Source organism: Muscardinus avellanarius, assembly GCF_963383645.1.
Source record: "Muscardinus avellanarius genome assembly, chromosome: 11".
NCBI lineage: Eukaryota > Metazoa > Chordata > Mammalia > Rodentia > Gliridae > Muscardinus > Muscardinus avellanarius.
Genome location: NC_137797.1, coordinates 40,494,108 through 40,507,538, shown reverse-complemented (window position 1 = coordinate 40,507,538; position 13,431 = coordinate 40,494,108). Strand labels below are relative to the sequence as shown.

Genomic DNA, 13,431 nt, shown 5'->3' with positions numbered 1-13,431 from the left:
TATACTGTTCCAATTCTGAAATTAAATTTCCAGAAGGTTACTTGAACAACTGTTCAGTATTGTGGTTTTTGCATTTTCCTTATATTTCTAACGCAACATACATAAAATGACATGGTTACATACATGAACATATTCCCAAAGAATAAAAAGTAGTATCAATTGATGTTCCACTTAATTGTGCAATAAGAAATGCAGCCAGGACACTGACAAACATTGAGTAGATAATCCTCAGGACTCATGGTCAATTTTCATACTTTTTACAGAAAATAAGAGTGAATATTTATGCAGTGAGTGAAATTCATTTTTCAACATTTAAAGAATTTGTAACATCTGATATATAATGGGATACATGGCATTCCACTGAATAGAAACTTAAGTGAATGTTTTAAATTTTAAATTAAAACAATGGGGAGTAATTTTCTGACTTCTAAAGTTCTGCATAGGCCTCTTATGGAACTTTTTTTCTCTTTACTTGGATAGTTCTTATATTCTTATATTTTTCACCACAAACATAGTTCAAGAACTTCATGTGTTTTAACTTTATAATATCTGGAAAAATTTGAATGTTTTATTCAAAAGATCTTGATAAAATAGTTTCTTCCTAATAGATAACAAGTTATTAAAATTAGTATCAGTTTTGGCTTCTAAATACCATGTACATATAATTTATATACATATATAATATATATGGTATTTAGAAACATAATATATACATATATTTATAGAGTACTTCAAAATTACTATATATGGCATTTATATATAGTACTACTATGCATAGAATTATACATTATATTTAACATATTATATATAATACATATGTATATAAAGCAATATATACATATATTTATATAATTACTCTATAATGGAATTACTATATATAGTATTTACTATATATAGTATTGTATTATTATGCATAAAATTACATATAATATATATAATATGTAGAATATATAATACATATGTATACAAAACATGTACTATATACATATATTTATGTTGTGCCTTGGAATTACTATATATAATATTACTATATATAAAATTACTAATATATAATTACTATATGCAATTATTAATATATATTAATATATAAACATATATATCTATGGCTCCTTGAAATTTAAAAGAAAAGTTTTATGTGCATCAAGAAGAACTGTATATTTCACAGTGCAATTTTTTTATCTCCAATCCTATAAACATATAATTGATTCACAATTATCTATTATAATTTTAAAAATTGCAATTTTAGCTGTTCTGTTGACAAAAGTCCGTAATCCCAGTACTTGTGAGGCTGAGACAGGAGGATCACAGGTTCAAAACTAGCCTCAGCAACTTAGTAAGATTCTCATCAACTTAATAGACCCTGTTCCCAAACAACAAATAAAATAAGGCTGAGTATGTAGCTTGGGGGTGGAATGGCCACAGAGTCAATCCCCAGCAATGTTTAAAAAAAAACAAAAACTGAAGACTTTAATACATTTTTTTTTACTTTTCTGTTGATATTTAGTATACATGAGAAACATGATGTTAATATAAATGTGAAATGCTATTTTTATGTGGACTAAGATATATATTTTACTCATATATATTATTGGTGCATTGTAATTATACATCATAATGAGAGCTAGAGAGACAGAAACGTACAATTAAGCTCAAAATTAGAAAGATTTAACCTAATGCTCTTTCAAAGAGTACCCCCCAAATTTCACTCACTCATGTGTCAGTAAATGAGAGCTACTGCAGATAATTTCGGTTTTCTGTCATTACCGGGAATACTTTCTTACTTAAAAGTTGCAGGATTTGACCAAGGTATGGTTTTATTTGCTATGGAATAGCAAATTTTATTGCTACATTTTTCATAATTTATTTTATTAACTAATGTATAATATTAGATACTATTAATTCTGAAATCTTGATATAACTAAATTAATCTCAGTGCCTGATAATTCTGTTATTGAACATTATAATTTTGAGAAAGCCCCCTTAATTGAAATATGTTAATTACTTTTTTAGATCTAATTCAGAGATAGGGAGGTTAAGGACAAAAAATTTATTTTCTTAATTAAGGACATGTAATTAATATTGAAATTTTTATTATGAAAGATGTTCATTGTTTCTATCATTAGAAAAGCCATCTCCTGGCTGACTGCAATACTCTTGGGGAACATTTTTAAGTGTGAAATTTTCCATTATGCAGAGCAAGTAAATAGTTTCATTTTATTTCTCTCATCTTTATATTTGCCTTACTGTACACCTACAAATTATCATTCATAACCTTCAAATAATAATAAAAATGTTCTCTTGAAATGGAAATGGAAGTGAGTGATTTGTTTAAAAGCTATAAAATTCTTGATCTGTCCATATGGTTTCATTAGAGATTGATGAAACAGGTCTATTCAATAAATGATAAAACATTTTCAATTACCAAGTGATTGGATGAATCAGGCTTTAACTTTTTGAGCAATAAAACCATTCTTAAATTGTGTTTTAAGTTTTTCTTAAGAAGCCAACAATGTAATGGAAAGAAGACCATGCTTAAACAATAAACTCTCTGGAAGAAAACAAACAAAAAAAAAAAGGAGCGCTAGTAGAACGTTCTGAGTCAAAGCTAGATATTATACTTTTCTACTCACAAATAAAACTCTAAGAATAAATGAAGAACTCAGAGATGTTGATAACTCTGAAATCTAATCCTTAGTCTTCAAAGGTTTTAGTAGGTAATTGGGACATCATCCTATTTTAAAATGTCAAATAGAAAATGGTGCTCAAGGCCATCCTATGTAAGATTATGAAGCACCACGTGTACAATAGTGCCCTTAAGAAGGCACAGAAGTCCAAGCAAGTGAACTTTTTCACTCCCAACTAACTTGGGTAAGAAGAATTTCTTTTCCTAGAGTTGTTCCAGCTGTTTCATGAACATGCTTCATCTTTTCTCATGTGTATGTCACTAGTTGAACTTAACTATTCTTGAATTGTAAAGGCAAGTCTCTCCACATTGCCTGGGCCTTCAGTTCTGGCCAAACTAAACTATTTCATGTTGGCCTTTATAAGTATATGGAAATCTTTTGCCAAGACCCACATTGCAAGGACTCTGCCCTCTATTTGTCTAGCAGAGGTCTGTATAATTTTATTAGAAAAGGAAGCTCTAACTCTAGAGAAATTAAGGTGTATTTAATCTGCTTTTGATCTCTATCATCTTTCTTTCACTCTTTTCAGCACTCATCAATACCACTGAGTTTGAATTTATAATCATTCAAATGTATAAATTATTACATTAATTGTCCCATGTTTGTTAGCTTGTTAGTTATGTGAAGGATGCGCCTTCTGGCTCATGAAGAGTATGAAATAAATATATTCAGAACTGAAACTAAGTACTGATTTTTTCAAAAGAAGAACTTAGGCAGAGTATGAGGTATTCCTAATGGCTACTTTATGGAATTTACATTATATTGGTTGGCTTCAAAGCATCAAAGAATAATCTAAAGATTGGGGTAGAGGCCATCACAGCCACCCACATTTTATGTGCAGAAAGATCCTTGCTAAGTAATGCTTATGTAACACTGGTACTGTTCTTGTCATTATTAAATTATTGTTTTCCTTATGCATATTATTGTAGGTCAATGGGTTCAAACTCATAATGCAGTCTGATAGAGGACTATAAAGAAAAGAGAATTGCAATTTAATAAGCAAAACAAAAATGCTCAAAGTATGTTTCTCTTATGCATTCAAAGGAATTTTTCTAAAAATTTTCCTTTTTTTTACTTGATAAAATGTGTTTTATATATATAATTGGGATTCTGCTTTTTAAAAATCAATACACTTTTCTATTCTTACTTTTGATAGCTTTTCTATATATGGCTCTATTTTATTTTGATCAGTCCTTTGGAAAATCTCTTTGGGTTAGATTCTTATATTTCTGTTCCATCATTTACAATGCCTGTCAATGGCATTTTCTGTTTATTTGGGTACTAAGGATAGAACCCAGGAATATTCTACTTCTGAGCTACATTCTCAGCAATATTTTATTTTTTATTTTGAAAAAGGGCCTCACATTGCCGGGCATGGTGGCGCACGCTTGTAATCCCCACACTTGGGAGGCAGAGACAGGAAGATCACACAGGTTCGTAGCCAGCTTGCTGGTTTAAGAGCCCTGTTTCCAAATAAAATATAAAATAGGTCTGGGAGTATAGCCCAGTAGAAGGGTTTCCAGGAACCCAGTACCACCACCAAAAAGAAAAAAGGGTCTCACTAAGTAGTTGATATTGGCTAAGTTGCTGAGGCTGGCCTGGAACCTGAAATTCTCCTGTCTCCTGGTAAATTCCAGGCTCATTGCCAGACGTGGTGGCGCACACTTGTAATCCCAGCATTTGGGAGGCTGAGACCAGAGGATCAAGGTTCGCGGACAGCCTCAGCTACTTAGTGAAGCCCTTTGCAACTCAGTGAGACCCGGTTTCAAAATAAAGAATAAAAAGTATGGCAGGGGCTGTAGCTCGGAGGTTGAATGCCTCTGGGTTCCATCCCCAGACCCACAAAAAAAAAAAAAAAAAAAAATTACAGGCTCATGTGGTTCTATGGCTTCTTCTTGGTCCTGACCATTCATTGATGACACCAGATAAATTTGCCATGCATGTTGTGTTCTTTTTATTATTGTTGTTGTTATTATTATTAGGGATCTCTGAAGACCTAGGAGAGCTGATGTTTCCCCAGGTAGCTGATGAATACATCAAGGTTGTATGAAGTGAATAATTTCCTCAGAAACAGTAAATACGTTAATCTCTCTCTCTCTCTCTCTCTCTCTCTCTCTCTCTCTCTCTCTCTCTCTCCCTCCCTCCCTCCCTCCCTCCCCCCCTCTCTCATTTCCCATCCCTTATAGTCATGTTCCTAATGGAGTAACCTCTGAAGCATAGCATTTGCTTGTTCTAACTTCTGATTATCACTTCTACTTGGACCTTGGAACTTAGATGATTTTATTTGTGTTCTTGTCTTTGATTCAAGTTGTTGTCTCCTAATTTTGACATTTCCAATCTCTCTGCAGCCTTTGCAGTTGGGTAACTTACCCCTTGTTTCTGATCACTTCCTTTGCTTCATAATTTGGTTTTACATACCTGAACCCACTCAGTCCCTACTTCCTAATTAAAGATCTTAGTTCCGTTCTGTAACATTTTCCTTAGATCTTTGTTCTTTCATGTCCCTTCAATACTAATAACTTCAGTAGACATGTACTATTGAAACTCTAGCTTTACAACTCTACAATTCTGTTAGGAAAACTGAATTTAGATGTTCCTAGTAGAAGCAAACATATCTGGAGAAAAAAACCTAAAAATCTGAACTTCATACAGAGAGCTTATTTGTATGTTTTACAAAAAAAATTATAATTTATTATCTCTATTGCCTTTTTAATCATTGCCTTAAATGTTTACCTGTTTTTTTATGAATTTAGATGAAATATTCTAAAGAAGTTATGCAATCTGTAAAATAATCATGTTGTATAATTCTTTAAGTTGTCAAAATATTCTCCACAAGTCTAGGAATACAATAAGGTATTTCTTGATGGAAACCATCATAAGTATGTTGTCTGGGGCACTAACTGCTACCATAATAAACAACTGCTTTGCCTTGTGGACTAAGTTTCTATAAAATATAGAATTAGTCATTTTAAATAGAAACTTATTTTTATAGAAATAATTTTATTGTATCATATCATTTCTATATTATTTATAAAAACAACTTATTTTTATGTAGTAGAAAAATTGATAGAGAAATGGCTTAAATGTCAGAGGTTCATAGATTGAATCTTAGAAGGCTGAAGTGGATCTTAAGGATCATTCAGTCCAAATGTTTTTCAAATGCTTGGATTACCTCCAAAATAGTTGTCTGATATTTGTTTAGCTTTTTCATGATGATCTCAGTGGTAATGCATTACCTATTAAGCTAGCACATTTTGTGTATAATTCTGATACATTGGTATTCTTTGGGGTGAAGTTGATATTTCTACAAATGTTCTAGATTTGTGTCTTCACTTGACAAAGAAAAGGCAAATGCCTCTTCCACATAACAAATTTTCAAAGTTTTGTAGTCAGGTAAGTCAACAAAGAGAATAAACTCAGCCATCTACTTATCTATTCCTCACATGACTTCATTCCTTGACATTAGCCTCCGATTCTTCTTAAAATCTACATATGCCTCTAAAAGCACAGTGACTATAGTGAGCAAAATATTCTTTGGTTATTATTTTACCACAGAAAGTAAATTGGAAAAGTCTTCTTTCATTCCAATATTTATGTCTATTCATGTGACCTTAATTTAATGATGACCATATTGACTTTAGAGTCATGTGAAATTTCTATTTTTTTCTTATAAAAACATGCTAAAATACTTAGGAATAAACGTAAGCAAGGAGGTAAAATATCTCTACAAAGAAAATTATAAAACAATGAAAAAAGAAATCAAAGAAGATCTTAGAAGATGGAAAGATCTTCCATGTTCATGGATTGGCCATCATTAAAATGGCCATCCTCCCAAAACTGATCTACATATTCACCACAATGCCCATTAAACTACCAAGATCATTCCTTACAGACATAGAAAAATCAGTCCTTAAGTTTATTTGCAATAACAAAAAAGCCAAGAATAGCCAAAGTAGTTCTCAAAAACAAAAACCATGCAGGAGGAATCACAATAACTGACTTTAAACTATACTACAAAGCCATTGTAATAAAAACAGCATGGTATGGGCACAAAAACAGATGCATAGACCAATGGAGCAGAATAGCAGACCCAGAAAAAAGTCCACACACTTTCAGCCAATTGATTTTTGACAAAGGGGCCAAAAACATACACTGGAAAAAAGATAGCCTCTTTGACAAATGGTGTTGGCAAAACTGGTTAACCATATGCAGAAAATTGGAAATTAATCCCACTTTCTCACCCTGCACAAGAGTCAATTCAAGATGAATAAAAGAATTGGAAATCGAACCAGAGACCGAGAAGCTCCTTGAAGAGGGCATAGGTCCAACACTGCAACACATAGGCACAGATAAACACTTTCTCAACAAGACCCCAAAGGCACAACAAATTAAAAGATGAATCAATACATGGGATTGCATGAAACTGAACAGCTTCTTTTAAACAAAGGAAACTGTCAAGAACCTCAACCAAGAGCCAACAGAATGCCACCTACACCTTCGATAGAGGAATAATGTCTAGAATATATAGAGAACTCAAGAAACTCATCACTAAGAACACAAAGTATCCAATAACAAAATGGGTAAGTGAACTAAATAGACACTTCACGAAAGAAGAAATTCAAATGGCCAATAAATGCATGAAAAAATGCTCAACATCATTGGCAATCAGACAGATGCAAATCAAAACTACCCTGAGATTTCACCTAACTTCAACTAGAATGCCAATCATTCAAAACACAAACAACAACAAATGCTGGCGAGGAAGTGGAGAAGTGGGAACTCTAAAACATTGTTGGTGGGATTGCAAATTAGTGCAACTACTTTGGAAAACAGTATGGAGAATCCTCAGAAGAATGGGAACAAATCTACCATTTGATCCAGCAATACCACTTCTGGGTATCTACTCAAAAGAAAGTAAACCAAACTACCAAACTAATGCATGCGTATCTATGTTCATAGCTACACAATTCAGCATAGCCAAACTATGGAGTCAGCCAAGATGTCCATCAATAGATGAATGGATTAAAAAACTGTGGGATATGTACACAATGGAATTTTACTCAGCCATTAAAAAAACTCAATTACATCATTTTCAGGGAAATGGATGGAACTGGAGGACATTATGCTAAGTGAGATTAGTCAGTCACAAAAAATAAATCAGATGCTTTCCCTACTATGTGAAAGCTAAGGAGAAATGGGTCATAGGAGGAACTCTAGATGAAAAAGTAAATCCCATAGAGAAGCAAACAAGACAACCTAAATGAGCAGATGGGATGGGGACAGAAGAAAATCTCTAAAACACACAATGTACTTAAACATATCGAAGTCAACCACTAAGCCGAGCAAGAGAAGGAGGAATGGGGTGGGAATTGGGTAGGGGTTAAATTGGTGATGTGTACATGTCTGTACACACAAGTTTTTTACCCCAATATGATGTATGAATATAATGCACCAATAAAAAGAAATGTGCTACCAAGAACTGTACTTTTTGAGTGGTACAATTTGGATCCAACTTATCTCAGTTTTTCTTTTAGATACCCATTATATATAACACTAATGTTAGGAATCACTTGTGATTCTCACCCATAGGGGCAATCTGTTACTCAGATACTTGCATTGTTACAATGTTCCTGTCCAAGTGGTTGGATAATGTGTTGACTGAGGATAGAGAGGGTCCTAGTCCTCATCCTAGTCACACCATTACACACTTTGACGATGACATCATTCTACTCATCAGCTTGGTTGAGTACAGATCATTTAACCAGTTACAAATCCAAACTAATCATTCTATTGCTCAAGTCCCTGTGACATCTTGTCTACAGGGACCTCATCAGTAGGTTTGCTCACTGAATTTCTTGATCAGTTATTGAGGAACTTTGTCAAAGCAAAGCAAAACAAAACAAACAAGAGAGCTGTGCCTGATGTGTCTATTTTTAACATAGCTTAATTTTCCTTGTTTCAAAATAAATTAATGCTTTCAGATGAAATTAAAAGTCAAGGTAGTCAGGATTTCAATTATTTATCCATCCATCTTTGCAGATATTAGTTCAAAATCACAGTTAGTAGTTGTCCTGACAGGACAGATAATGGAAGAGAAAAACTTTTCTAGGCCAGAAACATACAGAAGATTTTGTCTTGTTTTGTTTTTGTTTGAAATATAGAGGTTATGTTTCTATATTATCCATTTTACTAAAGTGAAAATTCCTTTGAAAGAACAATTATGCTGAAGCCAATGTTCCAAAATCCCTTGTTTGGTACTTTGCACTTACCAACCAGCAGCTCAACATATGTTTATAAACTCAAAATAGGAATAAAAATATGACTTTGGATTATCTATTTTTTTTGCTTTTTGGGTGTGTGTGTGTGTGTGTGTGTGTGTGTGTGTGTGTGTTACTGAGGATTAAACTCAGGGGAGCTCTTCCACTGAGCTATACCTCAGCACATTTTAATTTTGTAATTTAAAACAGGATCTCACTAGTTTGTTGAGGTTATTGCTAAGTTGCTGGGACTGTCTTCAAACCTGTGATCTGTCTATCTCAGTCTCCCAAGTACTGTGAGTACAGGTGTTCACCACTGCACCTCACTTGGTTATTTTTTAATTCTTAAAATCTTCTACCTCTCCTGAACCTTAATACCCTTATGTTATCACCTTTTTTTTCTAGATGAACTCTTTCTTTTCAAGTAAGGAGACAACACTAAAAATGAGAGTTTAACAACTATCTTTACTATCTTTATGTTCTTTTCACATCAGGTGAGTCTTCATTTCATTAATAATAATGATGATGATGATCATAATATTTTATAGTTTCCATTTTGACTTGGGTAGTTTTTACAGCTGTCAGTTTGTTTTGGCTGGTGGTTTTTATGACATTGATTTTACATGTGTATACCACTTGCATAAATATATCACTTGTTAATAACATATTGCTCTTAACAACTTTGAAACAAAACATTTTAAAATCTGTGTTAGGCAGAGAACTTTCATTTCAGATATACTGATTCTTAAGTTCACATCATCATAAAATATGATTGTGAGTGCATTACTATCCTCTTGAATTGCCTTTATGGTACCTAGCCTTCATGGTTACAAAAGATCTTCTGTGTTAATTTAGGCTGGATTTGTTTCTAGGATTTTTGTGATAATATGTGTGGAATTCAGGCTGTGGTGAGATGTAAAGTGACTGATAGATAATGGAGTAAAAGCAGTAGATGAAAATTATTCTCTTTGTCTTGGATGTTAAAGGCAGGGGAAAGATAAGTCAATACCTGGGAAGGTAGCTGGATCAAATGATGACTGAAAATATAGACTAGACATGAGTAAGTTTTAACACTAATAAAACTATCAGACATGCATTGCATCTGGATGCATGCATCGACAGTGATGGAGGGGCATGTCATGGTCTTTGGCTACACTATATCATAACAGTATATCATGGATTTATGCTCCAAGATCTATGCTCCAAAAGTGCACAATACTATATGATAAACCCGATATCTTCGTGCCCTTCAATGAGATTGAAGTGTTTATGCAAATTTTCATCCTGTAATTTGTGCTATTAAACTATAGCCAATGAAAATAAGAAAGGGAAACTAAAACCAGATTCCTTTGCAAGCTAGAAAGAATATTTGTCTGCCTGAAGACTTTCCCTAAATCCATCTGTAGCCTTCAGATAGGCTTGGCTTGTGTCTGTGCATTTTTCTCCTGCGTAGTTTGTAATATTTGATTTGGAATACTTTCAATGGAAGAAAAAATACTCATTTTCATGTATATCATTCTCTGTTGTTTTATACCCTGGCCATAACCTGATGCCACTAGTAGATATTCTGGTTACAAATCCTTCTCCTAAATATAGTTGATAACAAGAACCATCTGATAACAGTAGAGTGAAATTTCAAAACGATGTATTATTTCAGACTTTCCCTATGCTATGCTTGTGGTTTGAGATGAACAAATTAAATGGAAAGGATTCATAAGAGATTTAGGGGAGAACATTATTTTGTTTTGTTTCTGATAGCTTTATGCTACTGCTTTTCAGTGTGTTGCTTCCTTTGATTTGAGGGGTTTCCAGATTTGTATCGCATTTGCTAGTAACATACATTCGTGAAAATAAACAATGGGCTTACTGAGTTTGATTCTCTGTCTTTAAGGCTATCCATATAGTGATACTGACTGTTCCATCATTCCAGAAATTGATGTTTTTACCCTATCTTTTCAATTACTATATAAGGTAAACAATATACCCTTACTTAGTATTTTCCCATGTGAATTATTGCAAATATTTTCTTTGCTATTCATCATTTCTGATGAAATCTGAAACACTTCATAGATTTATTTATTCAATCTTCTTCCTCTATATCATATTTCACTTACATGAATACAGTATAGCTACTCTCAGGTTACTTATAAGTCTCTGCCCTTATTAACTAATTTTATCAGAGTTATATATCTGGAATATAGTTCAAAATTCAAATTTGGTTTTCTAAAACCATCATTTCCCTATGATATTTTTCATGCCATATTTTCTTATATTTTATTTCTATTTTTATTAATAGGAGAAATACCATTGACAGTGATCTTGTGTCTAAATTTTCCAGATCAAGACATTAAAATTAAAATCACAAGTACTAGAGATGCTTCCCTAGTTTCTTCTGATTTATGAATTCCCTATAATTTAAAAAGTTTTGGGAAACTTTTTTTTTCTGGATTTGAAAAGTTTTAATAGTCTTTCTACTACAATATACAGAACAAAAGTAGGGCTAAAACGTGAAAATAAACAATGGGCATACTGAGTTTGATTCTCTGTCTTTAAGGCTATCCATATAGTGATACTGACTGTTCCATCATGCCATTTATGAGCCCCAAAGTAACAGTGGGGCTCATGTGCCATTTTCTTCTGGTACAGATATGGTTTCCTGTGGACTTACTTATGCCTGCATTTTCTTTTATTTCCTCAAGTCTTATATTCAATGGAAACTTTTTACTTTGTGTTTTTCAGGAGCATTGATTCAGCCTCTATGTGGTTTCTGTACAGCCCCCTAACTATCATTTTTGTCCTTGTTTTTCCCATCAATATTTCTGTCCTTACCGTGCTGCTGAATATGGCTTAGTTGATACTTTTTCTCTCTGTTGTTCAAGTGAATAAAACAAAAGTTTTATTCATATTTTCCAAGTTTAGAAGATCCTCAATAGTTACTGCTAGTTTCTATCTTTGGTAGGATTGATGAGGATTTGCTTATTGTTGATTTAATATCTGTTCTAATCTAAAGACATATAGTCAATGAAAACAGGATATAAATGCTAGGTTTCTAGAAGACTCTATTTTGCTAGATTCTAAATTATATCTTGGATATCCTAATTTTGATGAAATATTTTTGACAATTTTTCATGACTTACTAATTCCTCATCAAATATGACTGTGAAATTATGATGTAAAATTTAAGTGAGGGTGCAATTAAATACATTTTAGAAGGAAAAAAATAAGTTATAAAACATAAGCCAAACATATATGTTGAGATATGAGCAAATGCAATGATTACTGAGTTAGCAAAATAATATTTTAAAATGATTAGCCTCCCCACTATTGTGAATTACTCTATACTATGTTAGAAATAACAATGTGCTAAAAACTATAATCAGTTGTCACATTAGATAAAACAAATCTCAATGTCTGGTATACATATTTTATATAAATACAATAAGCTTGTCTCTTCTTTCCTCTGTGATATTCTCTTCATAGCCCACAGGGTCCCTCTCTTGAGGATCAAGTCCTCTGCTGAATCGTGCTTAGCTGCACAGCTGGCCGCACAACAGTTCCCATAGTTTCTGATGCTTAATTTGGTTCCATGCCGTGGAAGTCAGGAAAGGCATAATAATTTTAGGCATAAATCTGTAAACATGAATATCATACTTGGAAGTTTTTCTGGTGCTAGCACAGAAATATAAGCCTAAAATATAAATATTTTTGAAGATACCCCTTATACATAAATACACACATACACACACACACACACACACAGTCAACTGTGTATATGCTCAGTTCACAAGTAGCACATTTTTATTTTTTATTCAAACTATTACATATCTATGTATGCAGGTTTACACCTATGTATCCATCTTTTATGAATATATACTTACCTAGTGTCATATCTGATGTACTAGTCTATATTTTTACTTAATTAGCTGCTGAAAATAAATTATTCTAGCACAATCGCTATTGCCTAATTCATGTCCCCCTTACCTCATCTACATGCCATAGAAGGCTGTGACAGCTACAGACAAAGAATTCTATTTTCATCTCATACTTTACATATAATAATACTATATTCTGATTTAAAAGATTATTTTGGGGTTATTTTGTAGACTTATACATTTTTCAACAGAAAAACAACTTAAATTTGCATTACTCAATAAAAGTATACAAAAAAGAAAAAATTAAATTCACATTACTAAGCTTTTGTATGTATCTGTGTGCTAAGTGGATTTGAGTTTACACAATATTTTTAAGCTGATTTTGGAACACTGAGACAGAATAAATATCTCAGTTCTGGAAATTATTGAGACAGTATTTACCCATCAATAAAATAGGAATGATTATAATAATGCTTACCTCATAGAGTTATTGTAACTGTCACATGAATTAACATGAAGTAAATTCTAAGCCGGGTGTGGTGGCGCACGCGTGAAATCCCAGCATTTGGGAAGCTGAGACCAGAGGAACTCGGTTCGTGGACAGCCTCAGCTACTTAG

General features: G+C 32.8%; 1 protein-coding gene across 12 annotated transcripts in view; it reads right to left on the bottom strand.

The window, feature by feature from the left end:
• PPFIA2 (PTPRF interacting protein alpha 2) overlaps nt 1-13,431 on the bottom strand; it is a gene marked incomplete at both ends in the record, with an annotated part of 485,975 nt that overhangs the window by 60,431 nt on the left and 412,113 nt on the right. The window lies entirely within an intron of this gene.